This window comes from Gorilla gorilla, chromosome 18 (genome assembly GCF_029281585.2).
Source record: "Gorilla gorilla gorilla isolate KB3781 chromosome 18, NHGRI_mGorGor1-v2.1_pri, whole genome shotgun sequence".
NCBI lineage: Eukaryota > Metazoa > Chordata > Mammalia > Primates > Hominidae > Gorilla > Gorilla gorilla.
In genome coordinates this window covers 118,530,778-118,543,790 of record NC_073242.2, presented here as the reverse complement: position 1 = coordinate 118,543,790, position 13,013 = coordinate 118,530,778, and the positions used below count along the sequence as shown (strand labels likewise).

The 13,013-nt window shown below is 50.7% G+C and overlaps 1 protein-coding gene and 1 pseudogene across 17 annotated transcripts in view; one reads left to right on the top strand and one right to left on the bottom strand.

The window, feature by feature from the left end:
- Positions 1–2,941, bottom strand: part of BANP (BTG3 associated nuclear protein) — a 123,447-nt gene extending 120,506 nt beyond the window's left edge. For 12 of the 17 annotated variants that reach the window (XM_055364478.2, XM_055364483.2, XM_055364479.2 and 9 more), the window contains exon 1: positions 2,823–2,941. The gene's annotated coding sequence lies outside the window, so the exon portion shown is untranslated. The other 5 variants (XM_063700382.1, XM_063700383.1, XM_063700385.1 and 2 more) reach the window with 2 other exon arrangements.
- Positions 2,942–8,777: 5,836 nt separating this feature from the next.
- Positions 8,778–9,267, top strand: LOC134757467 (small EDRK-rich factor 1-like; annotated as a pseudogene).
- The last annotated feature ends 3,746 nt before the right edge of the window (positions 9,268–13,013 follow it).

Genomic DNA, 13,013 nt, shown 5'->3' with positions numbered 1-13,013 from the left:
GGAGATGAGGCACTTGTGTAACAATAAGCTACTACGAAAAAGAAACAAGACAAATACACGCTTGGACATTAAAAATTTGATTGTGAAGACATATTAAAGCCCTCTCCCAGAATGAGAATAAACAAGACACAGAAGGAAGGATAAAGATGCAACTCCAGGGCTCCACCTAGAACGTCCATCACAAACAGGAACTCCTAAGACAGAAGAGCAGAGCTGGAGAGGAAGAACTTCTCAGACAGAACAAGGGAACTTCCCAGAGCTGAAGGACAAAGCACCAGAGTCAGAGTCCCCGGCGTAGGAATCCACACACCTCAGCACACACAAGGGTAAAACATCATTAACACCAAAGAGAAGATCCAAGAGTGTTCAGGGAGGGAGAGGGGTCTCCACAAGGAGGAAGAGCACTTGCCAGAGGTTCCTGTGGAAACGAACAGAGCCAAGATGAAAACATTCCTGAACACACCCAGCCACAGAAGAAAGGAAAATATCAGGCTGGCTCGTGTGCAAGCTAACCCATCCAGATGAGAAGGACAGGGGCTGAAGGAGGAAGGGGACCTGACACTATCCTTGAGAATTTAAAACAATGTAAGGAGTCGATGGGAACAGAAAGTGCCAAAAGAAAAGCCATGACTAACAGAAAAATCCACGCTGTACAGGAAGTGAAACACTCAATTTGTCCGTGAAGACAACAGTATTTGCATAGGCCTAACACAGACAGTCCAGGGGATAGAAGAGGTGGGATATGACAGAAGGGCCCCATCACCCCATCGTAATAGAAAGACAAGGCTGTGTAATACAAAATATCAGCTTAGAGCTAGGTGCAGTCACTCACACCTGTATTAACGGCTACTAAGGAGGCTGAGGATCACTTGAGCTCAGGAGTTCGAGTACGGCCTGGGCAACATCGGGGGATCCTATCTCAAGAAGAAAATAAAAAGGATCAGCTTACTCAGAGCTGTGGAGAATGACCTAAAGAAACCACTCAAGATGTAAACCTCTTTGAAGAATGGGGCTGAGAGGTGGGGCAGGGGATCATTGCTTTTCATTGTAAGTCTTTCATTGACGTTCCTATTGTATACATTATATTGATTAAAATACTAAATATATGGGCTTTTTTTTTTTTAAGAACATAGGCTTCAGGCAGACTGAATTCGAACCCTGGCTCTGCAAATCTGAGCAAGTCCCTTAGTGTCTGCGGGCCTAGTCACCTCATCTATAAAGTGGAGGCAGCCTCTGCCTCCCGGGTCATGATGAAGCACCCGAGATGTTGAGCTGCCCCCACGCAGCGTGGAATCACAAATGGAAGCTCTTTTTTAAAAAGATTAAAGCCCCAGGCTGGACAACAAGGCGAAACCCCCTCTCTACGAAAAATTCAAAAATTAGCCAGGGGTGGTGGCGTCTGTGGTCCGAGCTACTCAGGAGGCTGCGATGGGAGGATCACTTGAGCCAGGGAGGCCGAGGCTGCAGTGAGCCAAGATCACGATACTGCATTCCAGTCTCGGGGACAGAGTGAAACCCTATCTCCAAAAAAATAAAAATATTAACGCCAATGACGACAGAATCCAACATCGCAAGAATATATTCTTATTTTAATCGCCAGACACGGGAAGTGGACCCACATACAGAATTTTACCGAGTTTTGGTGTTTTCTTCTAGCACTGGATATCTGCGAGCTGCGTGTTAAATGACCAGATCCAGTTTTTATTTGACGTTTCCTGAGCTTACTCAGAACCACTCACTACTCCAAGTTATTTTTCTGTCCCCTAAGAACTTCCAGCTAAAAGTGGACCCTACAACTGCCTCCTCTTATCAATTATTTACTGTAGTGCGAGTTCCAGCATCGCCATCAGGCCCTGGAGTACATTCCTGGGCAGAACAGGCAACTCCAAACAGGGCAATTACCTGTTCCACATCAACAACTGTGTGACCCGGGCCCTCCCCGGTCAGGGTGCAAGCTCGCTACCCTTCAAAGCCCACACTCGGTTCCACTTGCTCACAGTTCTTCAGGGATGATGTATTTCTCCAATAGCAAGACAACCCCTACCATCTCATCAGTGAAAAACATCAGTCCTCTATCAAGGCAATCTCTCCAATTTGCTCACACAGTGTGGATGGAATGTCATCTACTTTCTGCATCCTAGGGGGGAAAAAAACGGCCACCTTCCTTAAGGACTAGATCACAGAAATCGCACAAACGTGCTGGGGAGGGGGCACCCCTAAGTCCTCGTTCATCGGGGCCCCTCGGGGGACGGGCTGGGGTCCTCGCCGAGGTCTGCGGTCGCCCCGAGAGCGCCCCTTCCGCTGCCTCGCCAGAGACTTGCGTGTGCAAATCCTGGGCTATGGGGCTCCGGTCCACAGCCAAGGAAGAGGCACAAAAACGATGCCTGTCGCTCCTGCCTGGCTGGCAGGAGCGACCCCCCTGGGAGACTTCGGTCCCCAGAAGAGCCCGGGCGCGGTTCTAGGCCTTTCCAGTCTCCCCGCCGTGGCTCCGGGTCCTTCCCGCGGGGCGAGGCCCAGAACAGAGATCGGGAGCGCGAGGCCCCCGGGCCGGGCTGCGGCAGCCGCGGCTCAACGGACGCCGGGCGCGGCGGGGCCGGGGGTGCGGAAGCGAGGAAGCGGGAGCCCCTCTTCCGGGGCGCGGCCGGGGACGGGGAGCGGGGCCCGGGGGGCGATCGCCCGGCCCGGGCGGTTGGCGGCGGCGGGGCTGCGGCGCGGGCGGCCCGCCGGGCGGGAGGAGGAGGGAGGAGGGAGATCTCGCTCTCGCTCTCGCCCCGCGGGAAGGGGGAGGCGGAGGCGCGACCGGCTGCGGGAGCTGCAATTACCGTGTGGGCTGCGGAATTCTCGTGGTGTTTGTCGGGGAGATGCGATAATGGCGTCCGTCCTCGCGAGAGAAGCCGCCGCTCTGCGCAGGCGCCGCGAGCCCCTCCCCGCGACGCTCGGCCCCCGCCCTCCGCGCAGGCTCACTGGGCGCGCGGGCCCGGGGGCGGGGCACCCCTGCGGCAGTGAGGCCAGCTGCGCGCGCTTTTCCCGCTCGGCCTCCTGGTGAGCATGCGCAGGCGGCCTTCTTCCGCGACGGTACCGGCTTCCCAGGGCTTTTTTCCCCCCGTTTTTCGCCCACGCCCATGGCCTGCGTGAGAAAAATCACCTCAGTGGACGGTCTGAGGAATTCGCATCTTCTTTGAGACGGAATGAATACGCATTAGCTCCCGCAACTACTACACCTCCCAGGGTGCCCTGCGCAAGCTGGGAGCCATGCATTCGGGGACTCGTAGTCCCTGCGTCTGGGCCATGCCTGCCGGGACTTGTAGTCTCTCCGGACTCCGGTGGCCCGTCCTGTCCCCGCACCAAGGGTTGCTGGGACTTGTAGTTACGATGTCTCAGGTGGGCTGTGCGCCCCCAGCGGGTCCTACCTGCTGCTGCGGCGGGTCCTGCCCTGAGGTTCCGGAGCGCTTGGTGGCGTTTTCCCAGACATAAGTGGTCAGGGGTCCCCAGTGTCTATCCAGAGGGGCCTGAGTGCACGCGCGCGGGAGTTAGCACACGCGGCAGTGATTATGGTCTTAGATAAGTCCTACAGGTAACACATAATATAAATAACTGATGGCGACCGGGCACGGTGGATCACGCCTGTAATCTCAGCCCTTTGGGAGGCCAAGGCGGGCGGAACACCTGAGGTAAAGGGTTCGCGACCAGCCTGGCCAACATGGCGAAACCCTGTCTCTACTAAAAATACAAAATTATGCCGGGCGTGGTGGCGGGCGCCTTGTAATCCCAACTACTCGGGAGGCTGAGGCAGGAGAATCGCTTGAACCCGCGAGTCGGAGGTTGCAGTGAGTCGAGATCGCGCCACTGCACTCCAGCCTGGCGACAGAGCGAGACTCTGTCTCAAAAAAAAAAAGTGATGACGTGAATGTGCACACGTTATATCTTATGTAGAATAAATGTGCAAATGTGCGTTTGTGGGTAATCACAGGAAAAAATTCCCAAACTATAGGGCAGTTCCCAGAAATGTCATTCCTGGTTATCTCCCTCTGCTTATCTAGGATTACCTTGCCTTTCATTTTCTTCTTTATACTCGCCTCTGTTTCCTGAATTATTTGCAATGAGCAAGAATGCCTTTGATCTCCCAAATACAGGGCGAGGCAGCTATTTTCACTGGGAAAAAGAAAATGCTGGCCGGGCGCGGTGGCTCACGCCTGTACTCCCAGCACTTTGGGAGGCCGAGGCGGGCGGATCACGAGGTCAGGAGATCGAGACCATCCTGGCTAACACGGTGAAACCCCGTCTCTAATAAAAATACAAAAAATTAGCCGGGCGTGGTGGCGGGCGCCTGTAGTCCCAGCTACTCGGGAGGCTGAGGCAGGAGAATGGCGTGAACCCGGGAGGCGGAGCTTGCAGTGAGCCGAGATGGTGCCACTGCACTCCAGCCTGGACAGCAGAACGAGACTCCGTCTCCAGAAAGAAAAAAAAGAAAGAAAGAAAGAAAAAGAAAATGCTTTACCTTGAATTTCCTGCCCAACTCCCTTTTGCCAATAATAAAAACAGGATTCAGCGCAGTCATGGGCTATGCGACCTTGGGCAACCTTACCGAGTTAAAGTCTCCTCCAGAATTAGGGTTGGAGGTTCCACTGAGGCTGGTGGCTGGGTTACTTCGTGGCAAAAGTGCCTTACAAACACTCCAAGGAGGAACCTTGGCAGAATGGCAGCGCTGGGACAGGTGTTGATCTGAAGATGGGACTTGTCCTTTTTCAACATGAAGATCAGCTCCAAAGAGATTAGAAAAATTGCCCAGCGAGGCCGCAGCGCTGGAGAGAGCCACAAGCTGAGTTTGCAGTCCAGAACGCCTTGCTTAGAGTGTGGAGTCCACTCACATGGAGGGAAAGGGTGCGTGCGGTAGCTGCCACAGAATATTCCCTCCGGCAGTGGGGACAAAACATGTTCTAGGGAGGCACACCTTTTGTCTCCACCTCCACCGCAATCACGGCTGCATTCAAATATTAATACTTGCCCATGTAAGAATTCTTAGCATCCACGCCGGAATATCTGGCTTGAAAACAGACAAACCTAGGGTGATGTCGTTCCTGTTGTTTCAAAACATTCCCAAGTCCGTGTCTGGAGCTGCCTTTCCCCTATCCCCAGGCCTTGTGCAATGCTGGGCTCCGCGTCATGAACAGGTGTGAGTGGATGAGAGGAGGAACTTGTGGGCAAAGGTGAATCCATCTGTGACCATCCAACAAGCTACAGTGAGGTTTGTTGAAGGCCACTGCTGACTAGGCATGATCAGAAATTAAGCCAATCAAAACTATGATTGTGCTGCAGTTAGTGATTGTTTTGTTTTGTTTTGTTTTGTTTGCATCAGGGTCTTGCTCTGTCATCCAGGCTGGAGTGCGATGGTACAATCAGAGCTCACTGCAGCCTCTACCTCTCGGGCTTAAGTGATCTTCTCGCCTGAGCCTCCAGAGTAGCTGGGACTGCAGGCATGCACCACCACCATTGCCTGATTTTTTTTATTTTTTGTAGAGTCAGAGGTCTCAATATGTTGTCCAAGCTAGTCTTGAACTCCTGGACTCAAGCGATCCTCCCGTCTTAGCCTCCCAAAGTGTTAGGGTTACAGGCATGAGCTACTACACTTTTTTATTTTTGATGGTTTTGATTTAGTTTTTATTTTGCTGCTCAGGAAGCTAAAAAAGGAAGGCATTGTTCAATATTGGCATATAGTTGATTCACCGTAATTTTAAAAATGAAGTAGCTAGTCATCAGCAAAGACAGCTGTCTATAGTGAAGGTTCGCTTACTAACCAGTCCGTACAAGGATCCAATCTGGCCCGGAGTTAATGAAGTTACAGTCACATTAGTGAGGGCATTATAAGAGGAGCGGGAAGTGCACTCTGGCCTGTGTGGCACCAGATATGGGGGCCACTTACAAGTGTGTGCACTAGGCCATAAGTAAAGGTCACAGAGGTCCTTTTGTCAACACCTCGAAATGCCCACATCAAGAAAACCCTGGAACCTTCCGACGGTTCCTCTTTCTGAGAATGTCACTAGGTGGAGAAAGAGAAAGTAAACACGATGCACTTGGTGGCCCAGGAAAAGCCCAGGAGGCCGAGTGGAATGCTGGAACGCTGAGCCTGGTTGTTCTTAAGTGCGAGGACTTGGAGTTTGCCCGGCCAGGGCTAGAGTCTGAGCCTTCCCTGGGCAAGTTGCTGAGGCTCTCAGGCCTCGCTTCCCACTCTGGGAACTGGTGTTTAGATCTCACAGCTCACAGGGATATTGCGAGGGGTCCATGGCATGGAGGTGATGAAGCGTTTAGTAGAGAGTCTGATTCCGGATGTGCTCATGTTACCATGGGCTGAGTGCCCATGAGCTGGGCACATTTCACTGTAATCCCTATTCTTTGTGAAGAACAGGAAGATAAGAGAGGTTGAGCAATACACCTGGGGTCACACAGCCACAGTGGGGGTAGAGACGAGAGGAGGCAGGTGGTGAGATGTGGCAACAAAGGTAGTGAAGGCGCAACTGCGTCCTTGTCAGCGAGGAAGGGGTGTCGTCTTGCTCCTGAGGCAATGGGGAAGACTTTACAAAGTTTGAGGCCAGAGTGGGTAGGATCAGATTTGTGTTTTGAGAAGTCCATCTGGCGGCCTGGCGCAGTGGCTCACACCTGTAATCCCAGCACTTTGGGAGGTCAAGGCAGGCAGCTCACCTGAGGTCGGGAGTTCGCAACCAGCCCAACCAACATGGTGATACCCCATCTCTACTAAAAGTACAAAATTAGCCGGGTGTGGTGGCGCATGGCTGTGATCCCAGCTACTCAGGAGGCTGAGGCAGGAGAATCGCTTGAACCCAGGAGGTGGAGGTTGCGGTGAGCCAAGATCACGCCATTGCACTCCAGCCTCGGCAAAAAGAGCGAGACTCTGTCTCAAAAAAAAAGAAAAGTCCATCTGGCTGGAGTGCTGGAAAAGGAATGGGAGGAGGAAATACATTATCCTGCATGAATTTGGGGAGAGCAGTGGAGAAGGCTGTGACAGGCTCCAAGTGAGAGACGGAGGCTTGCTGCAGGGGGTTGCAGTGCAGACAGGATGAAAAGAAATGGACAGATTGGAGAGGTTTCACAGAGTGAAATCCACAGGACTTGCCCATGAGCCCGATGCTGGGGACTGCTAAGGGAGAGGGGGTGTCCAGGTGCTGTACTGGATGGTGGACGCACAGCTCCAGGAGGTGGGAGACCGGACATCATGGCCACCGCCCATGATCGTGAGGACTGTCCCTGAAAACACATCTTTGCAATTATTCCCCCGGGGGGCTCCTTCTGTAATTCATCCTCCACTCTCCACCCCTCCCCCGACTTTGCCACTTCATGCAAGGGCACTGTAAGGGTTTGAAGGTCTCACTGGAAGAGGTCAGCTTTGGGGTGAACTAGAGCCCTGAAAGGAGACCCCACTGGAAAACAAGATGATGATCCAGGGGTGACGGGAGGTGGTGGCAGTCAGCACCACTCAGCCCCACCTGGCATGGATCCCACCCTCTCCGGGGACAGGCCACACACTCTGGGCTGTCGAGAGAGACCAGGACCTACCCAGTCACTGCTGTGTGGATACGGTGCCCTCTGAAACTGGAGAAACAACCTACGCTTCCTGTACCTTACCTTCCTCACTTGTAAAGTGGATCAGCAAGGCCTCAAATATGGGGGCCGCTTACACGTATGTGCACTAGGCCATTTGTAAAGGTCACAGAGACCCTTACTATCTGCGTAGCAACATGCATTTGAAAGAGAGAGGAGAGAGAGAGAGTGGCATTGCTTCAGCCCAGCAATTTGGCTGATTTCTCCTTTGTCTTGGCCAAACATATGGCCAAGCAGCCTTCATGGTCAGTTCTCAATCTGGGCTGATATGAGACCCTCTGAAAACACCAAAGCCTGCACCTCCAGCAGTGGGGCCAGGTTCAGTGGCTCCAGAAACCCCCGGGAGTCCACTGCACAGACTCTCTCATCTCTATCTCTGACTCTGTCTCTCTCTCTCTCTCTCCACCCCGCCCTTCCCATCTGTGGGCTTGGTTTTTCCCCATTTTTTTTTTTTTAGGCGGAGTCTCGCTATATCACCGAGGCTGAAGTGCAATGGCGCGATCTTGGCTCACTGCACCCTCCGCCTCCCAGGTTCAAGTGATTCTCCTTCCTCAGCCTCCCGAGTAGCTGGGATTACAGGCGCCTGCCACCAAGCCTCGCTATAATTTTTGTATTTTTTTGGTAGAGACGGAGTTTCACCATATTGGCCAGGCTGGTCTCGAACTCCTGGGCTCAAGTGATTCTCCCACCTACGGCATCTGAAAGTGCTGGGATTACAGGCATGAACCACCTCACCTGGCTGGTTTTTCCCCATTCCTGAGCAGGATCTCATGAAGGGGTCCCCGCAACTACCAACAGGTTTTTCCAGTTCAACCATTCCCTGGGAGAGAGAGGGCCTCTTTCCTTATCATTCCAGCAAGGCTCCCAGGGGCGATGCTTACTGGCCAGACTGTGTACCCGGCAATGACCCCCGCTCCGAGTGGCCAGTCCTGAGACATGTCTGGGGGAGGGGTCAGCCTGGCCCAGCCTCGTGGAGGGCGGGTGGGGAGGGCTGGTCTCCCAGAGCAAACCCAGCAGCTGCCAGGGAGAAGAGCTGGGTGTGCACAGGCAGAAACAGCACCAGTCCCCAGCGGGGTCCCTCAGGGCTCTCCTCCTGCACACGTGAACGCTGACGTCAGCACTGACGTTCTGTCCGGCTGGCAGCTCTGTCCTCCTGTCTGAGAATGGGAGCAGCCGTTGATGCGAACTCCTCAGGAGAGGCTGCGTACGGTGCAATTAATCCAGGCCACCCAAGCCAGACAGCTGATTAGCATCTCAAAAGGGGCTACTGGGCGTTTGAGTCCTTATTAATGAGAAGTTGCCGCTATGAAGCAGGTGGGGGAAACAGGTGTACAAACCCACGCAATCAGTAAAAAACGCCTGCGGGAAATGGACCCATAAAAAATCCAGCAGCAGTGACGGTAACCCAGCGTGCCAGGGAACCGTTGCTTTTCTGACTTGCTCTCTTCCTGGCTCTGTCGGTGGTCGGCATGGCCCGTGGAAATCAACGAGAACTTGCCCGCCAGAAAACACAAAGAAAACCCAGGAAATTAGCAAGGGAAGAAGAAAAGAGGATAGCTTGACCACCTCTCAGGGAAAGCAGGGGGACTCTGAGATCATGCAACAAAACAGGAGGCAGCTAATGAGAAATCTATGCAGACAAGAGGAAAATGATAACTGGCTATTTGGAAAACCTGGATGCTACTGCCAACTGGGTGCATCGTAAGCCCTAAAATTAAGATTTTGTAGAGTGAACAGTCATTACATATAACTTATCCTTTAAAAAGATTTTAAACTTTACCTTTCAGATTGATTTAGTGCGATGTTTTAGAAGCATTCTTCAAAGAATAAAACACTAGGCCGGGCGCGGTGTATCATGCCTATAATCCCAGCACTTTGGGAGGCCAAGACGGGCGGATCACCTGAGGTTGGGAGTTCGAGACCAGCCTGACCAACATGGAGAAACCCCATCTCTACTAAAAAAAAATACAAAATTAGCCAGGCGTGGTAGCACATGCCTGTAATCCCAGCTACTAGGGAGGCTGAGGCAGGAGAATCGCTTGAACCCAGAAGGCAGAGGTTGTGATGAGCCGAGATCACGCCATTGCACTCCAGCCTGGGCAACAAGAGCAAAACTCCATCTCAAAAAATAAATAAATAAATAAATAAATAAATAAATAAATAAATAAATAAATAAAAATAAAACACTAACCATGGAAAAAAAAAAGTCCAGTGGCTCAGCAAAAGAAATTACTGTGAACAAAACTCGTGCAGAAACTTTTGTGTGTTTTGAAGGATTTTGTCCAATGCAAATTTTCCCTATTTGATTTTTTCACCTAAAATAGCATTTCTTCATGGACAGTGTAACATTTTGAGCTCACGGAGTACTATGGAGCGTAGTCAGTGCATTTAGAAATGACTTTCAACTTCTGGCCGAGCACGGTGGCTCACGCCTGTAATCCCAGCACTTTGGGAGGCCGAGGCGGGCAGATCACCTGAGATCAGGAGTTCGCAACATGCGTTACATCGTTTCTTACTTTTCAAGGAAAAACATGTTTTGCAACTTGAGCAACATGGAGAAACCTCGTCTCTACTGAAAATACAAAATTAGCCAGGCGTGGTGGCTCATGCCTGTAATCCCAGCTACTCAGGAGGCCGAGGCAGGAGAATCGCTTGAACCCGGGAGAAGGAGGTTGCGGTGAGCCGAGATTGCACCACTGCACTCCATCTTGGGCAACAAGAGTGAAATTCTGTCTCAAAAAAAATAAAAAAGAAATGACTTTAAATTTCTATCACATGAGAATAGAGCCCTATTTCAAAAAGTGACGCAGAGAAATTTGAGGGTTCTCAGAGAATGGTGGGCTCTAGGCCTCTCTCACTCACTCACACACACTTGCCATGAACATGCATACATGTAAATTTACATCTGTGTGTTAGGTACTAACGTAGTGTGTGCTCTACGGAACATATGAAAAATAGAAAATCTTAACAGGCGAGAAAAAAATAAGAATAGAAATTTCTATCTTCTGCACGTGGAAGGGTTATCTGGGTACACGTGGTCCATTTTAGAAAAAATCAGTTAAAGAAGATTTGACTTAAACATTTTGGGTTCAAATATGAAGAATGTTTGTAAACAGGCAGAGAGGAGCAGTTTCTTGATCTCCTACCTTCTAATTTAAGAAATGAAGGCCGGGTGCAGTGGCTTATGCTTGTAATCCCAGCCCTTTGGGAGACCAAGGCGGGCGGGTCACAAGGTCAGGAGTTCAAGACCAGCCTGGCCAACATGGTGAAACCCCGTCTCTACTAAAAATACAAAAATTAGCTGGGCATGGTGGCGGGTGCCTGTAATCCCAGCTACTCGGGAGACTGAGGCAGGAGAATTGCTTGAACCGGAACCCGGGAGGCAGAGGTTGCAGTGAGCCGAGATCATGCCACTGTACTCCAGCCTGGGCTGCAGGGCGAGATTCCATCTCAAAACGAAAAGAAAAAACAAAGAATGAAAAAATCTCCTTTAGTTATGGATTTTTATTAACTCCTGTAAGGTTCTCCACAGAAACAGACCAACAGGATGTGTGTGTGTGTGTGTGTGTACTGTGTGTGTGTGTAAGTAAACCTACACCTAGCTACCTATCTATCTATACATGGGGAGAGAGAGGGAGATTTGTCAGATTTATCTTGAGGAATTGCCCTATGCAACTGGGGAGGCTTGACAAGCCCCAAATCTGACGAGAGAGTCGCAGTTCAAGTCCAAAGGGCACCTGCTGGCAGAATTCCTTCTCAATGAGGGGCGGGAGAGGCGGTTTGGGGGAATAGGGAGGGAGGTCAGTCTTTGTTCTATTAAGGCCTTCAACTGATTAGGTGAGAGCCACCCACATTGTGGAGGGCAATCTGCTTTATTCAACGTTCACTGAGGTATAAATGTTAATCACATTCAAAAAACACATTGATGGAAACATCTAGAATAATGGTCCACCAAATATCTGGGCACCATGGCCCAGCCAGGTTGACAAAAGTAACCATCATGACTCTGCATGAGAAATTTTCAACTCTGGCAGAAAATTACAGACTATATGGTGTTTTCTGTGGGAGGTAGAAACTAAGAAATTAGGAAGTGTTGGGTTGGATACATATAAGACATTTTGGCCCAGAATACAAGGTGAGCAGGTGAGAGCACAATCCCTTGCCTGAGTAACTTGGCACATCTATCAGCAGTTCAATGAATTTACCCTTTAACCTATGTATGTCAAACCTAGGAATTCTATTCAAGGATATTCAGTGCAGTGTTAATTTTTTTGTTTGTTTCATTTTTGTTTTTCGGGTTTTTTGGTTTTTTTTTTTGAGACGGAGTCTCGCTCTGTTGCCCAGGCTAGAGTGCAATGGTGCAATCTCGGCTCACTGCAACCTCCGCCTCCCTGGTTCAAGCTATTCTCATGTCTCAGCCTCCTGAGTAGCTGAGATTACAGGTGCCCACCACCGCGCCTGGCTAATTTTTGTATTTTTAGTAGAGACGGGTTTTTGCCATGTTGGTCAGGTTGATCTCAAACTCCCAAACTCAGGTGATCCGCCTGCCTCGGCCTCCCAAAGGGCTGGGATTACAGGCGTGAGCCACTGCACCTGGCCAAGTGCAGTGTTAATTATAAGACCAAAAAAAAAAAAAAAACCATAAAAACTAGAAAAACAGCTTGACACAATGGCTCACACCTGCAATCCCAGCACTTTGGGAGGCCGAGGCAGGCAGATCACTTGAGGCCAGGGGTTCGAGACCAGCCTGGGCAACATGGTGAAACCCCATCTCTACTAAAAATACAAAAATGAGCCAGGTATGGTGGGCAATGCCTGTAATCCCAGCTACTTGGGAGACTGAGGCAGGAGAATCACTTGAGCCTGGGAGGCCGAGGTTGCAGTGAGCCTAGATCGCACCACTGCCCTCCAGCCTGGGCGACAGAACAAGACTGTCTCAAAAAAAAAAAAAAAAAAAAAGGAAAAACACTGTAAGATAATTAATTTAATAAATTATGAGATATATATATTTCTTTTTCTTTTTATTTTTTTGAGACAGAGTCTTGCTCTGTCACCCCGGCTGGAGTGCAGTGGCACGATCTCAGTTCACTGCAACCTCTGCCTCCCAGGCTCAAGTGATTCTCCTGCCTCAGCCTTCCAAGTAGCTGGGATTACAGGCGTGCGCCACCACACCCGGCTCATTCTTCTATTTTCAGTAGAGACGGGGGTTTCACCATGTTGGCCAGGCTGGTCTTGAACACCTGACCTCAAGTGATCCACCCGTCTTGGCCTCCCAAAGTGCTGAGATTACAAGCGTGAGCCACCACACCCAGCTAGTACTTATTTTAGTGGAACATTCTGTAGTTATTTCTTTAAAAGAAGAGCTATGTACACCATCTATAAGAGAAGTCATTTAATAA